The 14,659-nt window shown below is 40.5% G+C and overlaps 1 protein-coding gene across 8 annotated transcripts in view; it reads left to right on the top strand.

Annotated features, from left to right (window-relative positions):
- KIF6 (kinesin family member 6) overlaps nucleotides 1-14,659 on the top strand; it is a 521,280-nt gene that overhangs the window by 91,250 nt on the left and 415,371 nt on the right. The window lies entirely within an intron of this gene.

Here is a 14,659-nt window from a genome sequence, read left to right as displayed (position 1 = left end):
AAGGCTGAGGTATGGGTGACACCAGGAGGCCTACTAATGGTTGACCCAGCCCAATCTCACAGTAATAACTACTTTTCAAAGCTTGGCCCTTAACTTCTAGGTCCCTTGTGTTTCTATGTATTCAGATAGTTCGAGGCTATTGACTATTAGAACCAAACTCACATGACAATACCGAATAAATCAGAATGCTATTTTATTAGCATATATTGGCAAAAGTCTCCTTTGGACTAGACACTCAGGCCCTTTTGATAAGGACATTCTCCTCTTATAGGAAATCTATATGAGAAATTACCACTACCTACAGTTGCTTTCTTATCCTTGTATCAGTTGGGTGATTCCAGTGACCTCATAATCTCCAGATACATCTATATTCATGATTAAAATGAAAAATGTTCAGGCAGTCCCCAGCTTAGGATGGTTCAACTTATGACTTTTTGACTTTAGGGTAGTGTGAAAGTGATAGGCATTCAGTAGAAAACCTATTTTGAATTTTGCATTTTGCTCTTTTCCTGGGCTAGTGATTTGCAGTAGAGTACTCCCTTGTGATGCTGGGCAGAGACAGTGGGCACAGCTTCCAGCCAGCCATGTGATCACAAGGGTCAGTAACCAATGCACTTGCAGCCATTCTGTCCCCATATAACCATTCCATTTTTTAAATTACATGAGGTATTCAATACTTTATTATAAAACAGGCTTTCTGGCAGATGATATTTACCCCCCTGCAGGTTCAGAGCACACTGAAGGTGGGCTAGACTAACATGTGGTGTCCGGTGAGTTAGGTGTATTAAATGCATTTTCGACTTGTGGTAGGTTTCTTGGACAGAGCCCTATTATAAATGGAGGAAGATCTGTATCCTTTAAATAAGCCCATTTTTCAGTTCCACTCATCAGTATACCCTTTCCCGTAGACCTTGCTGGAAACCCATAGTCACATTTTGTCTCTCAAACTCTGTTTTCTTTTTTTTAATTTTTTAATTTTTTAATTTTTTTAAAGATTTTTATTTATTTATTTGATAGAGATCACAAGTAGGCAGAAGGCAGGCAGAGAGAGAGGGGGAAGTGGGCTCCCCGCTGTTTTCTGAATCCTACTCAAATGAAGCCTTTCTCTGTTAAGACAGTCTTCCTTCATGGTGAGTGAAATGCAATCAAGTAGGCTTTGGCTGTTTCAGTTAGAGTCACAATCCCATAACCTCTCCAGATTAAATTCAGGTCTCCTTGACTGTGTGTCACACATCTCTAAAATTCTCTTCCTTGTAGTAATCTTTTGGGTTATGTCATTTTTCAGTAAGCTGACCTCATGTGTTTTATTTTGAAACTTCCTAAAGTCCTTCAGGGAGGGAGCCTTAGTTTCTGTTTCCTGGATATCTGGTTCTTTCTTGACTATTAATGAGCTCCTCCATCTTGAGCCCACTTCCCTTTCCAGCTCTTGCTGGGTCCCTGGCCTGGAATTGTCTTCCTTCAGAAATCTGCATCATTGCTCCCTTAGCTTTGCTGTCTTGCCCATATGTTCCCTTCTCAGTAAGGCTTGCCTTTGATAACTGCACTTGAAATTGCATTCCCTTTCACCCTTCTCTGTTTTATTTTAGTTTTTTAGCACTTACCACCATCCAACATGCTGTGTAGTTTTGTTGTTTGTTAGTGTTTTGGTCTGTCTTCCAATGGAACAAAAGCTCTACAAAGGCTGGGATTTGTTTTGTTCTCTGACTTGGCAATGACACCCAACCTGATGATGACAAGCATTTTTATCCAGGCTGCTCAAGTGTTCTTAGTGGATTCTATCTTTTGAAGAGAAGAGAGAGCAGAGTGGGGGGTGGGAGGAACGGAGAGAGAGGATTTTAAGCAGGCTGCATGCACAGCATGAGCCTAATGTGGGGCTTGATCTTACGACCCTGAGATTATGACCTGACCTGAAATCAGGAGTTGGATGCTTAACTGACTGAGCCATCCAGGCGCCTTCTTTGTCCTTTTTAAGACTTTTTTCCTTATATCCCATTTTTCCTGAAACTATTTTTGCTGTTTTGTTTTCTGTTAGCCTTTATCTGGTTTATCTTTCTCCATCTCTTAATTCAACTACCCTGCAACATTTTGTTTTTAAGTATGACCTAAATAAAATATAGCTGGCTTTTTTTTTCCAGCCACACTCAGAGTCCCTGATCTTTAACTGGGTACTTTGACCTGTTTATATTTATAAATATAATACACAATGATGATAATGATGTTTGGAGCTATTCTTCGATCTTAATTTATTTTTTCCATTCACCATACTTTATTGTTTTCCTTTGTTGCTATTTGTTGGTTTGACAATACTTGTTGCTGCTGCTGCTGCTTTCCATTTTCTCCCTGAAGGTGTACATTGTATTTTAACAGCCCCAGTGTAGTTTAAGTTCAGATATTTAAACTCATTTGTAAGTTCAGATATTTAAACTCATTTGTATTTTTTCTCAATATCTTAACTTTTTCCCTCTGCCTCTCACTTTGCACACCTTAACTTTGCCTTTCCGACCCCTATCATTTCCAGTGTTGAGACCAACTGATAACTGCATTCTGGGTTGTTGTTAATCATTTTTATTAATAGCATTTATTTAAATGTGTCTCTGAGTTAATATTTATTACTTTGCTCATCATTGTTCCTTATACTCTTCTCTACTTCTTAGATTCCTTTTTGCTGGTCATCATCTTTAATAAATTTTTAAATGGAATTTGACTGGGCCTAGGATAATCCCAGCTTAAACATTTCCTTTCTCTTGTAACTGTGAAGATACTGCTCCATTGCCCCTTCATTTGCAGTGTTGCTGAAGAGATGTCAGTGTCAATCTGGATCTTATTTCTTTGTAGAAAATGCCTTTCTTTTTTCCTTTCTGGAAGCTTTTAGGATTTTTTGATTTTGTTCTTTTTTTGTATCAATGAATCAACAGATCATGTAGGCATGATTGTTTTTTCATGTATTCATGTATTCTTGTCTCATTCAGCCACTTCAGTCTGAAAACTCTTACATTCAAGCTCAAGGGTCAGGTCATCATGTTGATAATATCTTTAAGAATGAACAAAATCATTTCCTTCTGTCCATCTTTTTATTTTCTCTTTTTGGAACTTGTATTTCCAGAACTATCACTTCTCTCCTTCAAATATTATAATTGAAGTTCCCATCTCTTTGTATTTTGGTTCTAAGTTCTGAAAAATTTGTTAGCTCAGTCTTCTAGCATTGGTAATTTGCTTTTCAGTTGTGTCATGTGCATTCTCTTCACTGGCTGCTTAAATTCTAGAGATGGGGAGAGAAGGTCTGTTCTTGTTTATTGATGTAATGTCTGTAATGTCCTCCCTTTTCACTCTGAAGACAATTATTTGGATTGGCTCCCCCCCCATGCTTTTTTTCTTTTTCTTTTCTTTCTTTTTTTTTTTTTTTTTAAGTTTTTGTGCCGATTGTTGCTTTCCTGGTGCAGATTTTCCTCAGATATTTGGTGATTTTAAGAAATACCTTCTATTCCCTGTGATTGGTCTTCAGGAATAAAAGCCCAGTGGAAATCCAGCCACTCTACACAGGCCCTTTCAAGCTGTTCTGTTGGGTTAATATATTGTAGCTTAATTTTGGTTGCTGTGTACAATTAAAGTGAAATAAAAATTAGTTCTATTTCTTTCTAAAATTGTGCAATTCAGGAGTCTCGCTAATTTAGACTCATCTTTTCCTACCTAAGTCAGAGAATGGTAAGACTACAAGACTGCAGAGCTGCATGACCAGTGGTGAGAATTTTTTTTAATTTAATTTAATTTAATTATTATTTTTTTAATTTCTTTAAAGCGTAACAGTATTCATTGTTTTTGCACCACACCCAATGCTCCATGCAATACATGTCCTCCCTAATAACCACCACCTTGTTCCCCCAACCTCCTACCCCCCACCCTTTCAAGACCCTCGGGTTGTTTTTCAGAGTCTATAGTCTCTTATGGTTCATCTCCCCTTCCAATTTCCCTCAACTCCCTTCTCCTCTCCATCTCCCCATGTCCTCCATGTTATTTGTTATGCTCCACAAATAAGTGAGGTGGTGCAGTGGTGAGAATTTATAAAGATTTACATTTGTGTCATTGGAGATTAAGTAAAAGAATCTTCATGGTTAGTTGTTTATTATTGAGTACATTTCTGTAGGAAGTACTTTGTCATCCTGTGTCTTTTGAACTTTTTCTGAAATATATCCTGTGTTGCTTAGTAACATGCAGAAACAGCCTTTTTTCATATTAGTTTTGCTTATGGATTTTGGATTAGATTTTTATAAAGATAAAATTTAGTAGGCACACAAATCACACAAATGTGTATAGTACATGGTATTGTGTGATATGAAAGAGATTGTAGAGGGTTTTTTTTTTTTAGTTTATTATTGAAGTATAGTTGTCATACAGTGTAATATTCATTTAAGGTATAAGGAATTTGTGGTTTGATGTGACATTTCACCCAGTGTTCTGGTTTTCAAGCTGGTGTGCAACTATTTTGGGAGTATGTAGTAGACTCTCATGGGTTGCCTAAAGTCACAAGCCAAATATGGTGCCTCATCCTGAGAGCGAATTTGACTGAAAAATTGAAGGAGAGGAGGTTGAACTCTCAACTTCTCTGAGGTCCTATCCCATGCACTTGTAAGTCTACAGAATCCCCATTTTTCAGTCAGTCTTAGGTTTTACCTAAAAGCTTGGGGTGTAGGAAATATATTTTTATGTGCAGTGGGTGCTTTTGGAAAAACATAGAAATTTAGTATTTTAGAAAAATGTAGTTTGACCAAAATGAGTAGGGTGCACACCATCAGGGGGATTGATTAAGCCAAAGACAGAGGTCCCCACAGCTGGCAGTGGACAAGCTAATGCATCTGCAGTGCAATGAGGCCAGCCCGGTGATGACGCTTTTAGTCACCCTGTGAACCAGTTCTTTCTTTCTTTCTTTCTTTCTTTTTTAAATTAAGATTCTATTTATTTATTTCAAAGAGAGAGACAGTGTGTGTGTGTGTGTGCATACAAGCATGGGCGGGGGGTGGGGCAGAGCAGGAAGCAGACACCCTGCTGAGCAGGGAGCTTGATGCAGGACTCAATCCCAGGACCCTGGGGTCATGAGCTGAGCCAAAGGCAGATGCTCAACTGACTGAGCCATCCAAGCACTCCGAACCAGTTCTTTTTAACCTCTGATTTTACCACGGTTGAACAATACCAAGTGCAAGCTGAGAAGAGCATGTAGAGAGAAAGCAGGCTCCAGGACTGCCGGCGCAGTCTTAAAGAGGGATGTATTAGAATACTTGCCCGGTGCTGTGGCTGGGCAATAGGACAGGCCTCGGTCAAGGAGATAGGCTTATGGGAGGGGTGGTCCCACACTTCCAGTGGGGCAGGGTCAGGACTCTGCAGCATGCTGTGGCTCTGGGAAACAGGCTCTGCTGATGCTGCTGTTAGTTGCATAGCTTGTCTAGGCCTGCTGCACTAAGCAGAGACAAGGAGACCAGAGTGGAGTACAAGAGAAGCCACAACAAGAGTACTTAAAAAAGTAAACTCAAATCTCACTGGCCGGTTTTTCACCTCTGTGTACTCATGCTTCTACCTTATCTGGCTCCAACAGTGTGGCAATGGAATGATCTGATTCTGCTCTCGGCCCTGTGATTTAGTTACTCTGGGACTCTGGGTCTGACCTGCCCCTTCCAAATCAGTTATCCCCTCAGAGAAAGGTAGACACCAATAAGACCAACTTTACAAGATTGTTTTGGTATGAAAAGAAAGAGTACATTCAAATGTACTTTGGGAACTTCAGTGCCTTCTTTATTCTCAGGGTTGAAAAAAATTAGACATTTTTTTTCCACTTTAAAAATATGCCCAGTAGCTGGGGCGCCTGGGTGGCCCAATGGGTTAAGCCGCTGCCTTCGGCTCAGGTCATGATCTCGGGGTCCTGGGATTGAGTCCCGCATCGGGCTCTCTGCTCAGCAGGGAGCCTGCTTCCTTCTCTCTCTCTCTCTCTCTCTCTCTCTGCCTGCCTCTCAGTGTACTTGTAATTTCTCTCTGTCAAATAAATAAATAAAATCTTAAAAAAAAAAATATGCCCAGTAGCTTATGGCTTCAGACCAAGATGAAGTAGATACACTCCTCTCTATTCTTCTAAGTACAAGTAAAAACTCTGGGCATTATATATAAAAGAGACATAAAAAGATTCTGAAAGTTGGGGAGAAGAAGGTAGACGAGCCAGAGGAACTCAAGACCTGAGGAATGATGTGGGTTTGGTTTTGTTTTGTTGTTGTTGTTGTTGTTTTATTTTTCGGGTTTTTTTCCCCTCATGTGTCCCAGACTGGATGCTATAAAAACTGGCAACCCAGAAACACTAATAATCTCAGTCAAAAGTGGTAAGAAAAGTCCGTTCTCTACAGCCAGAGGACCAGGAAAGGGGCAACTGTATGAGACAGAAACTTCTAGATACTAGTTGCCTTACTCCATCCAGATACCATGGAAAAATCCCCAGCCCCACCCCAACAGCAAAGGCCTGGCTGTCACAAGGGACCCCATTCCCCACTGCCAGGGTGGTATCAGAGGAGTGGAAAGAATTTCATCGCCACTTGGAGATAACTTCTCCCTCTCCCCTGCCCCAAGTTGTCATTGGAAGTTGTGTGGAATGCTGGAGTTCACCACCATCCAATAGGAGCAAGGCCTCCCTCACCCCGATGTGGAATGAGTGGGCAGCAGCAAGGTCCCCCTTCCTCTCCTTTCCAGGGTGGGTGTCAGATGAGGCCTAGAAGGGAGCCTGAAATTTCACCCCTACAGCATGCCAAAACAAGATTGGAATTATGATCTAGAATCTCATAACATAGTACCTAAGCTATCTAGGGTACAATTGAAAATCATGCATCAAATATGAAATATCAAGAATCAGGAGAACATCAGCTCACATAAGAAGAAATAATCAACAGAAGCCAGTACATAGATGACACAGGTCTGGAACAATCTAAAGATTTTAAACCGTCACTATAGAACTGCTTCCATGAGCTATTAGGAACATGCTTGAAACAAATGAAAAAAAATCAAAGTCTCAGCAAAAAAATAAAGATATAAAGAAGAAGCAAATTAGAATTTAGAACTGAAAAGTATAATGACTTAAATAAATTAGAAAAAAAGAATGACAGATGGCTCAACAGCAGAAGGGAGAGCTCAGAGAAAAAAAAAAAAAAAAACAATGGATTTGAAGAGGATAACAATAGAAATCACCCAATATGGACAATAGAAAGAAAAAAGAAAGAAAGAAAGAAAATAGGTTGGGAAAAAAGTGAGGAGACCCTCAGGGACCTCCTGAGAACTATAGCAAAAAATCTAACATTCATGTCATTGGAGTCCCCAAGGAGAGGAGAAAGAGTGTGGAGTTGAGAAGTATTCAAAGTAGTAATGGTTGAAAATTCCCCAGTTTTGGCAAAAGCCATAAATCTAGAGCTTTAAGAAACTGAGCAAACCTCTAACAGGATAAACTCACATCCCCACTAAGCCACATCATTGTTAAACTTCATAACACTAAAGACAAAGAGAAAATCTGAAAGCAGTAAGAGAGAGAGATGATACTTTACATTTAGAAAAAAAGAATAATTTGAAGTATAGTGGATTTCTCATAAGAAATCAAGAAATCTAGAAGGAAGTAGAATATTCTCAAGTGATGATAGAAAAGAACTGTCGGCCCAGAATGTATACACAGTATACACAGTGTAGTTAACAGTCAGGAATCAAGGGGAAATAAAGATAAGTTCCGACAAAGGAAAACCTAAGAGAATTAGTTGCCAGTGTACCTTCCCTAAAAGAAGGGATAAGGGAGGTTCTTGAGAAAAAGGGAAATGAAAGAAGAATGAATCTTGAAACACTAGCAAGGAAGAGAGAACAACAGAAAGAGCAAAAATATGCATTAATAAAATAAACTGTGTTTCTCCTCAAACCGTGTTTGGTGAAGCAAAAAATAAAGCACTGTTTGATGACAATTATATTGTAAACAAGGGAGGGTAGAAGGTTTTTATACTTTATTCAAACTGATAAGATGTCAACATCAGTAGATCTCTGGTGATGGAAGGGTTCTTGATAATTTTTTTTTCTTAAGATTTAACTCATTTATTTGAGAGAGAGAGTGAGCACAAGTAGGGAGAGGGGCACAGAGAAAGGGAGAGGGAGAAGCAGACTCCCAGCTAAGCCAAGAGCCCGACGTCGGATTGGATCTCGGGACCCTGGAACCATGACCTGAGCTGAAGGCAGATGATTGAGCCACCCAGGCACCCAAGGAGTTCTGGATCTGAATTGCAGTGATGGTTTCTTGTACCTACACATGTGATAAAATGACATACATATTGTACTGATGTCAGCCTCCTGATTTTGACAACATACTCAAGTTATGCAAGAAATAACCATTGGGGGGAACTGGGTGAAGGATACACAGAGCCACTCTGTCCTCTCTTTGCCATTTCCTGAAAATTTGTAACTATTTACTTTAATAAAAAAATTAATATTTACAGATCTGAAAACTTTAGTGTCATTTGTTCTGTGATGTTCTTCTATTCAGTAAATTTGGTAATACAAATTATTAGACTTCTCCCTCATTGGACTCAGTAAAACTAATTCTATTAGACATTGACCACAACATGCCTGCCAGTAAACACTTTATTTTCTCAAAGTTGGCTTTTTAGTAGAAAACATTGGTCACCACCAAATTATACAAAAACCCACTGGCTCCCACAGATCTTTTCAACTTCTGGCCACAGTTTTATTTCACCAGATGGATCGTTTATAAACACGTACCTGTGCTTGGCTCCACTTCCTGCTCTGCTGAATTTCTTGAATTTCTAACTTTTGTGATTTCACTATTATTCTTAAATGGAAACTCTTAAGTGTAGCTCTTTTAAAATTTTATCATCAACTGAAAACATGGCTTTGTGCTTAAAAACCAGAACACATATCAGCTTTTAAACTCCCCTGAAATTATATAAGATGATGACCTAAAGATGTTTAATAAGGATCATATTACCATGCTGTGCACAGCTTGTGAACTTGGAGAGAGCATGGCAGTCTACCTGACAAACACAGATTGTATTAAGGGTGCACATTTAAAGTAATGAAATTTACTATTGTAGGCAAACAAATGAGTCTAAATCTGGATGTCCCTTCTTAGGAATGGCCATTCAAGAAATTGCATGCCACCGTCAGTTTTTCAAGGAAAACTAAATTAAAGCTATTTGTGATGCACATGATAAAATACCTCTAGAAATGGTCTGAGAGTTGTATGAAGCAGTTTGACTGTGGGAACTAGGAGTTCTCTGACAGAGCAGAGATATGCGATGAAAATCGCTGGATCAGTGGTAAAATAAGTAGCATGGCTAAAATTAAAAAGACAATAAAAGAGACTGACTTGTGGATCAGGGGTGCTTTCTCTCACAGTGATGTGACTCCTTCCTTAGCCAGAAGATACTTGTGTTAGGCTGGCATACCCCCTACTAAAACAGATCCTGAGGCCAGGATTGTGAAGGTGAGCCCAGGGAGCACCACCAGGGAGATGGGAAGTGAGACAGTGAAAGAAAGGAAGCTACCAGGAGTTATGTCAAGAGAGTTTGTTACTATTTTGGGAGCTGGGACTCAGTCCCACTGGAGTTCTCTGGGGGACTGTGAAGGGCATGCCTCAGAGGTGTTCCACCCAAGAGGCAAAGAACCTCCTCTATATTCCACCACACCTGTCTATCATTGGCTGGGGGCTGCTTCCGGGGTATGAACACGTGGCACTTCTAGCCTCACCCCTACGTGGACTAAACAAGCCTCCTAGGCCTGGTGAGTATGCGGGATGAGGGCAGCAGGCTCTTGCAGTGAGAAGCCATTTGCGTGAATGGGAACAGCCAAGTCTTGAGTTGATAGGGATGGGGCCCCTTCTAATTTCTGCGGCAGGACACCCGCATTTCTGCTGATTGTCGCCAGAGAACATCTGGGCTTCTCTCCTCCGCAATGGCCCTGATAGGAAAGCAGATCAAAACAAAATTCAAAATGAAAACGAAACCCGATGTGATCAGTAACTACGTCTTACGTTAAGACTGTGCTCTTTTTTTTTCTTTTTTTTTTTATTTATTTTTAAATATAATTTTTTATTTTTTATAAACATATATTTTTATCCCCAGGGGTTAAAGACTGTGCTCTTAAAACATTGTAATACTGGAATGAAGAGAAATTATCTGCATGTTTTCTTCCCAGTTTTCTGAACTTCACATACTCAGTATCATTTTGCCCATTCATCCTTGAGGAAGTAAAACAGTTTCCTTGTCCATTAAGAACATTTTTTTTTATATGTGCTGGTCCTCAAAAACAGCAAGTGTGTTCCCAGCTCAGGGCCTTTGCACTTGCTATCCCTTTTGCCTGGAACTCTTTCTTGCTCCTGGCTTATACCAGCAGGTCTCTGCTCCCATGTCTTCTCAGTGAGACCTTCCCTGACCACCCATGTAAGAAAACAGCCCCCACCCTGCTCTTATTCTTACTGTGCTCGATTTTTCTTTATAGCATGTGTCACCCACTAACATACTGTACACAGAGTTTACTTGTCATGTTTGTATATTGCCTGCCTCTGCCCATTCAAATGGAAGCTTCATGAAAGCACAGACTCTTCATCTGCACTTACTGCTGTAACCTTGGCTCCTAGGAAGGCGTTGGATATATACTGGATATTCAATGAATTGCTGTTGAGGGAGAGGCTCAGGACGAGGAGGATCATTCTTTCAGGGCCGTAGCTTTCCCTCTCTTGTTGAATGCATGGTGATGGGCTCTTTTTGTTATAAAAGCAGTTTTTACTTTTGCTTCCTTCCTGAGGTATTTTTGTGGACAGAGGCCTTCCCGGTGAATCTAAACATGACAGATGGCTGCTTTTTTTTCCTTTTTTTCTTTTTTGTCTAGTCTGGTGGTTTTCAAAGTGGTGACCTCGGAACTTGGGAGGCATGCGGATTCTCTAGCCTCACCCAGACCTGCTGAATCAGAGCAGTCTCTTCTAAAAAGGCCTGTACATGCTTCTGATACACTAACCCAGAAACTGAAGCTGGAGATTGTGTGATCTAGGCAGATGGCTTGGGAGAGTACACTCCTGGTGTTTGTCTGGAGGGGTATCTTTTCCAGAGATCTGAGATATACTCTGAGCAACTTTACACTTCTGAAATTTTGGTGCGTGTTTATAATTGTCATGCCACTTCTTTCTAAAATTAGTGGAAACACCTCACCCTACTGCTGAGGAAGGCTTCCTGAGTATGAGCCCCATGTGCAGGGCCCCCTGTGCGGAAGGGCACCTGTCTTAGTTTAACACTCTGTTGTTCATGTTTATAGGACAATTAAAAAGTAACAGAGAAATCAGAAACTATTTGGCTAAGGTTCTTAATCAGTTATGACTAGTTTTCAGGAATTTGAACACTTTCTCTAAAGAAATAAATGAGGGAGACTATGTAACATGTTAAGACTGTGGACTTTGGAGCCATAAAAGTTTGGTTCAGTTCCCACCTTTAATACTTGATAACTCTGTGGCGTTGAGCAAGTTACTCATTCCATGTCTCAGTTTTTTATCTGTAGTTGGGGAAAATGGCGCCACTGTAGCTACTTTGTGAGGATCAGATGAACTGGACACAAAAAACATGCCCCAGTATACAGTGTGGGCTCAGGAAGTGTTAACTAGCACCCATTTTGGCTCGTCACCACTACTTTTCTGGACTAAGATTTTTCATTCCAGTGCAGGGTTTTACCAAGTTGTGAATGCTTTTCTGTATGGACTTCCCTCCCCTGCCCCCTGATTCTTGTTAGATTTGGTTTTTGGTGAGGCAGAAATCTGCCATTTTATCAGAAATCTTTACTTCTGGAAATGAAGATGCAGTCCCAGATGATCCAGAGATATTTCTGGTTATTATTATTCACCTTCTTATCTTATCAATGAATGATAAACAAAGAAAGCAAATGGAATGCAAAGGCTTCTGGAAAATCCTTCCTACACAAATGTGAAGTGATTGATTACAACTGGCAAGGTTTTTACTATAGTTATTTGAATTTACAATTGACTGGCAAAAAGCACAACCATAGTTAAAATATGTTGTTTAAATTGTTGGGGTAAATACAGCAGTAAATTTACTTAGTGCGCGATCTAAATGTCTTCTTTTGAAAGTTGTTTTACTTGGAGCAGATCTCTTAGCAGAATTTCTGTCATTCTCAGTGAATGTGGCCATTCCTATGCCTGGCCAGGTGTTTTTGGTCAGATTTTTAACATAATTCTGGCTAAATAACATGAACAGACTTATTGTCATTTGATAACAGCGAGAATACACTTGATTTTATGTGGAGCTTTGCCAACCTTATAGAACTTGCACACACATGATCTCGCACAGTTTTTACCTCAACCCCATGGGTAGGCAGGTCTTACTTTTCCCCTTTTAGATAAGAAAAGTAGGGCTCTGAGTGTTTAACTGACTTCCGTGGGGTCACACAGTAGTTAGGTTGTGGAACTAAGACTAGAATAGGTCTTTCTTTCATGGTCCTTTGATCTCTACATTGCTCTATCACACAGCAGTGTTTATGTATTTCATTGCATTTCAGTGAGATTACCCTTCTAAATTCACCAGTGAGGTTGGTGTCACCAAATCAGTGGGCAGCTTTCAGTCCTCATCCTGGTTGACTTTCAGGAGCATTCAGCAGTGTTAGCTCTTTCTCTTCTGGCCATTGTAAACAGACACAACTGAGGTGTTGGCTTTGTCTTGGTAAGTGCCGGGCGTGGGGGTTCGGCAGGTGTGGGAAGTGAAACACAACTTCTCTTTCAGTTCCCTCCTGGATTTGTTCTTTCTGTGCTCTAGAATCCATGATCTCTGTGGTCCTGTAACCACTGTGCCTTTTTCCCATGCCCTCTCAAATGTTCATGTCCTCCAGATGACTTTTCTTCCCTTTGTCCATAAAATGTCTCCATTCAGTGTGGCTATTCTTTGAGGAAAAGAACTAGATTGGATAAATTAACCATTATTTATCACTCATTCAGCTACATTTTCTGAGCGCTGGGTATATATCAGGCACTGAAAGTTAAGTCTTAACTTTCTTAGAGGAATTTTTGTTATATGAAAAGATCCTTGTTTACCAAAATCAGACCAGGACTGATAGCATCTCAGGCATGAAGATACACTGAAATGAGAGATGTTAAGCTGTGTGTTGGAAGATGTTTTGATCAAGTGTCGAATTAGGTCATTGCCAGGCCTGTCATTCTCACAGATTATGATAGGGGAAAACTGTCTCACTATAGTTTCCAGCAGGACAGTTGTGACCCTGTAATGTGGTCTCTGGCAGCCATGGCTGATGGGACCAGAGCAAGGAATCCGAGTCAAGGGCAGCAGTGCAAAGGTTGCCCATGACTTTGGAGATCTAGGGCTAAAAGTGTTACCCAAATAGAAATGGGCTGGGGCTGGTTGGGTGTCACTCTTGGCGGAATATGAACTAGACAGATCTGGACAAAGCAGACCACTGGAGCAGGAGCTGGAAGAGTGAGGGTAGAGAATGAGAGTCTGAAGGGGTCATCGTGGACTACACAGCGGTGACAGTTAGGAATTGTCATAGCTTCTGCTAGTTCATAACTGGTGCACAAGATAAAGGTCCTAATTGTAAGAGAGGCCTGGAGGAAATCCCTGTTTCTACCTGTCCTCATGCTCTTACAGTTACCTTGCTTCTCTTGATCTTTGTTCATTCTGACCAAATGCATTTCATTAAATCAAGGTCTATTTTATAAGTAGACTTGATCTACTTTGTTTATACCTGATGTTAGCCTCAATACAGATGTAGAAATTATTTTTATTCCTACTTTTGTTGAGACGTGACTGACAAAATTAAAAGTATATATTTAGATTGTTCAACATTCTGTTTTTAAAAAAATTACTTTTTGAGTATACTGAATGTTCGAAAGCAACCTAATGGTTGTAAAAATTATGTTTAATACTTGAATCTGAGCAGTTGGAGTCCAGTTTTCTGTTGTGAAATGCAAAGCCTATCTTCCTCTCTAGTTACTGCATGTGTCATTTCTATGCTCAGAACCCTTCAGTGGCTCCTTGTTTCATTCAGAGAAAAAGCCCAGCTCTTTATGATGGCTTAGAACCAGCTCCAGCTTTATGGACCTTGGCTTTGCAGCCACTCAGGGCCCTATACTGAAAAGGGCCCCATGCCTGGTTTCGTCCTCTGCTATTGACATCTTGGAATTCCTAATAAGTTTATATTTGAATTTGCATTTTGTAAGTGAAGTCCAATGGGACAGAGGAGCATTTTCTTGAAGAGCAGAGATTCCCTGTAGCAGCAGGCTGCACATGTGCTTGGGGTCCAGCTAGCAGCTGACACGCACACAGTCTTGGGCACAGGAGGCAGCACCCACCCAGTAGCATTTGGCCAGCTGCACATCAGAGCAGTCCAGGGTGCCGCATGTCCCTGAGGGCATGGGCATGCTGGGGCATGGTTCTAGATGCAGAGTGTGACCACTGTAACATCAACAGAAGGTCATCTCGGCCATGCAAGACAATGGGGAGCTAAGGACCTGAAAGATGGTGAACATTAAAAAAAAAAAAAAAAAAAAAAAAAGCAGGGGCTTCTTAAGGGGGCAACACCAATACAGCCACAGGAGGCTGGCTGCCCTGTGTGTTCCCAGAACTGGTCCTGACAG

Source organism: Mustela nivalis (genome assembly GCF_964662115.1).
Source record: "Mustela nivalis genome assembly, chromosome: 5".
NCBI lineage: Eukaryota > Metazoa > Chordata > Mammalia > Carnivora > Mustelidae > Mustela > Mustela nivalis.
The sequence above is the reverse complement of the archived record's forward strand: the minus strand, read 5'-3'. Positions and strand labels throughout refer to the sequence as shown.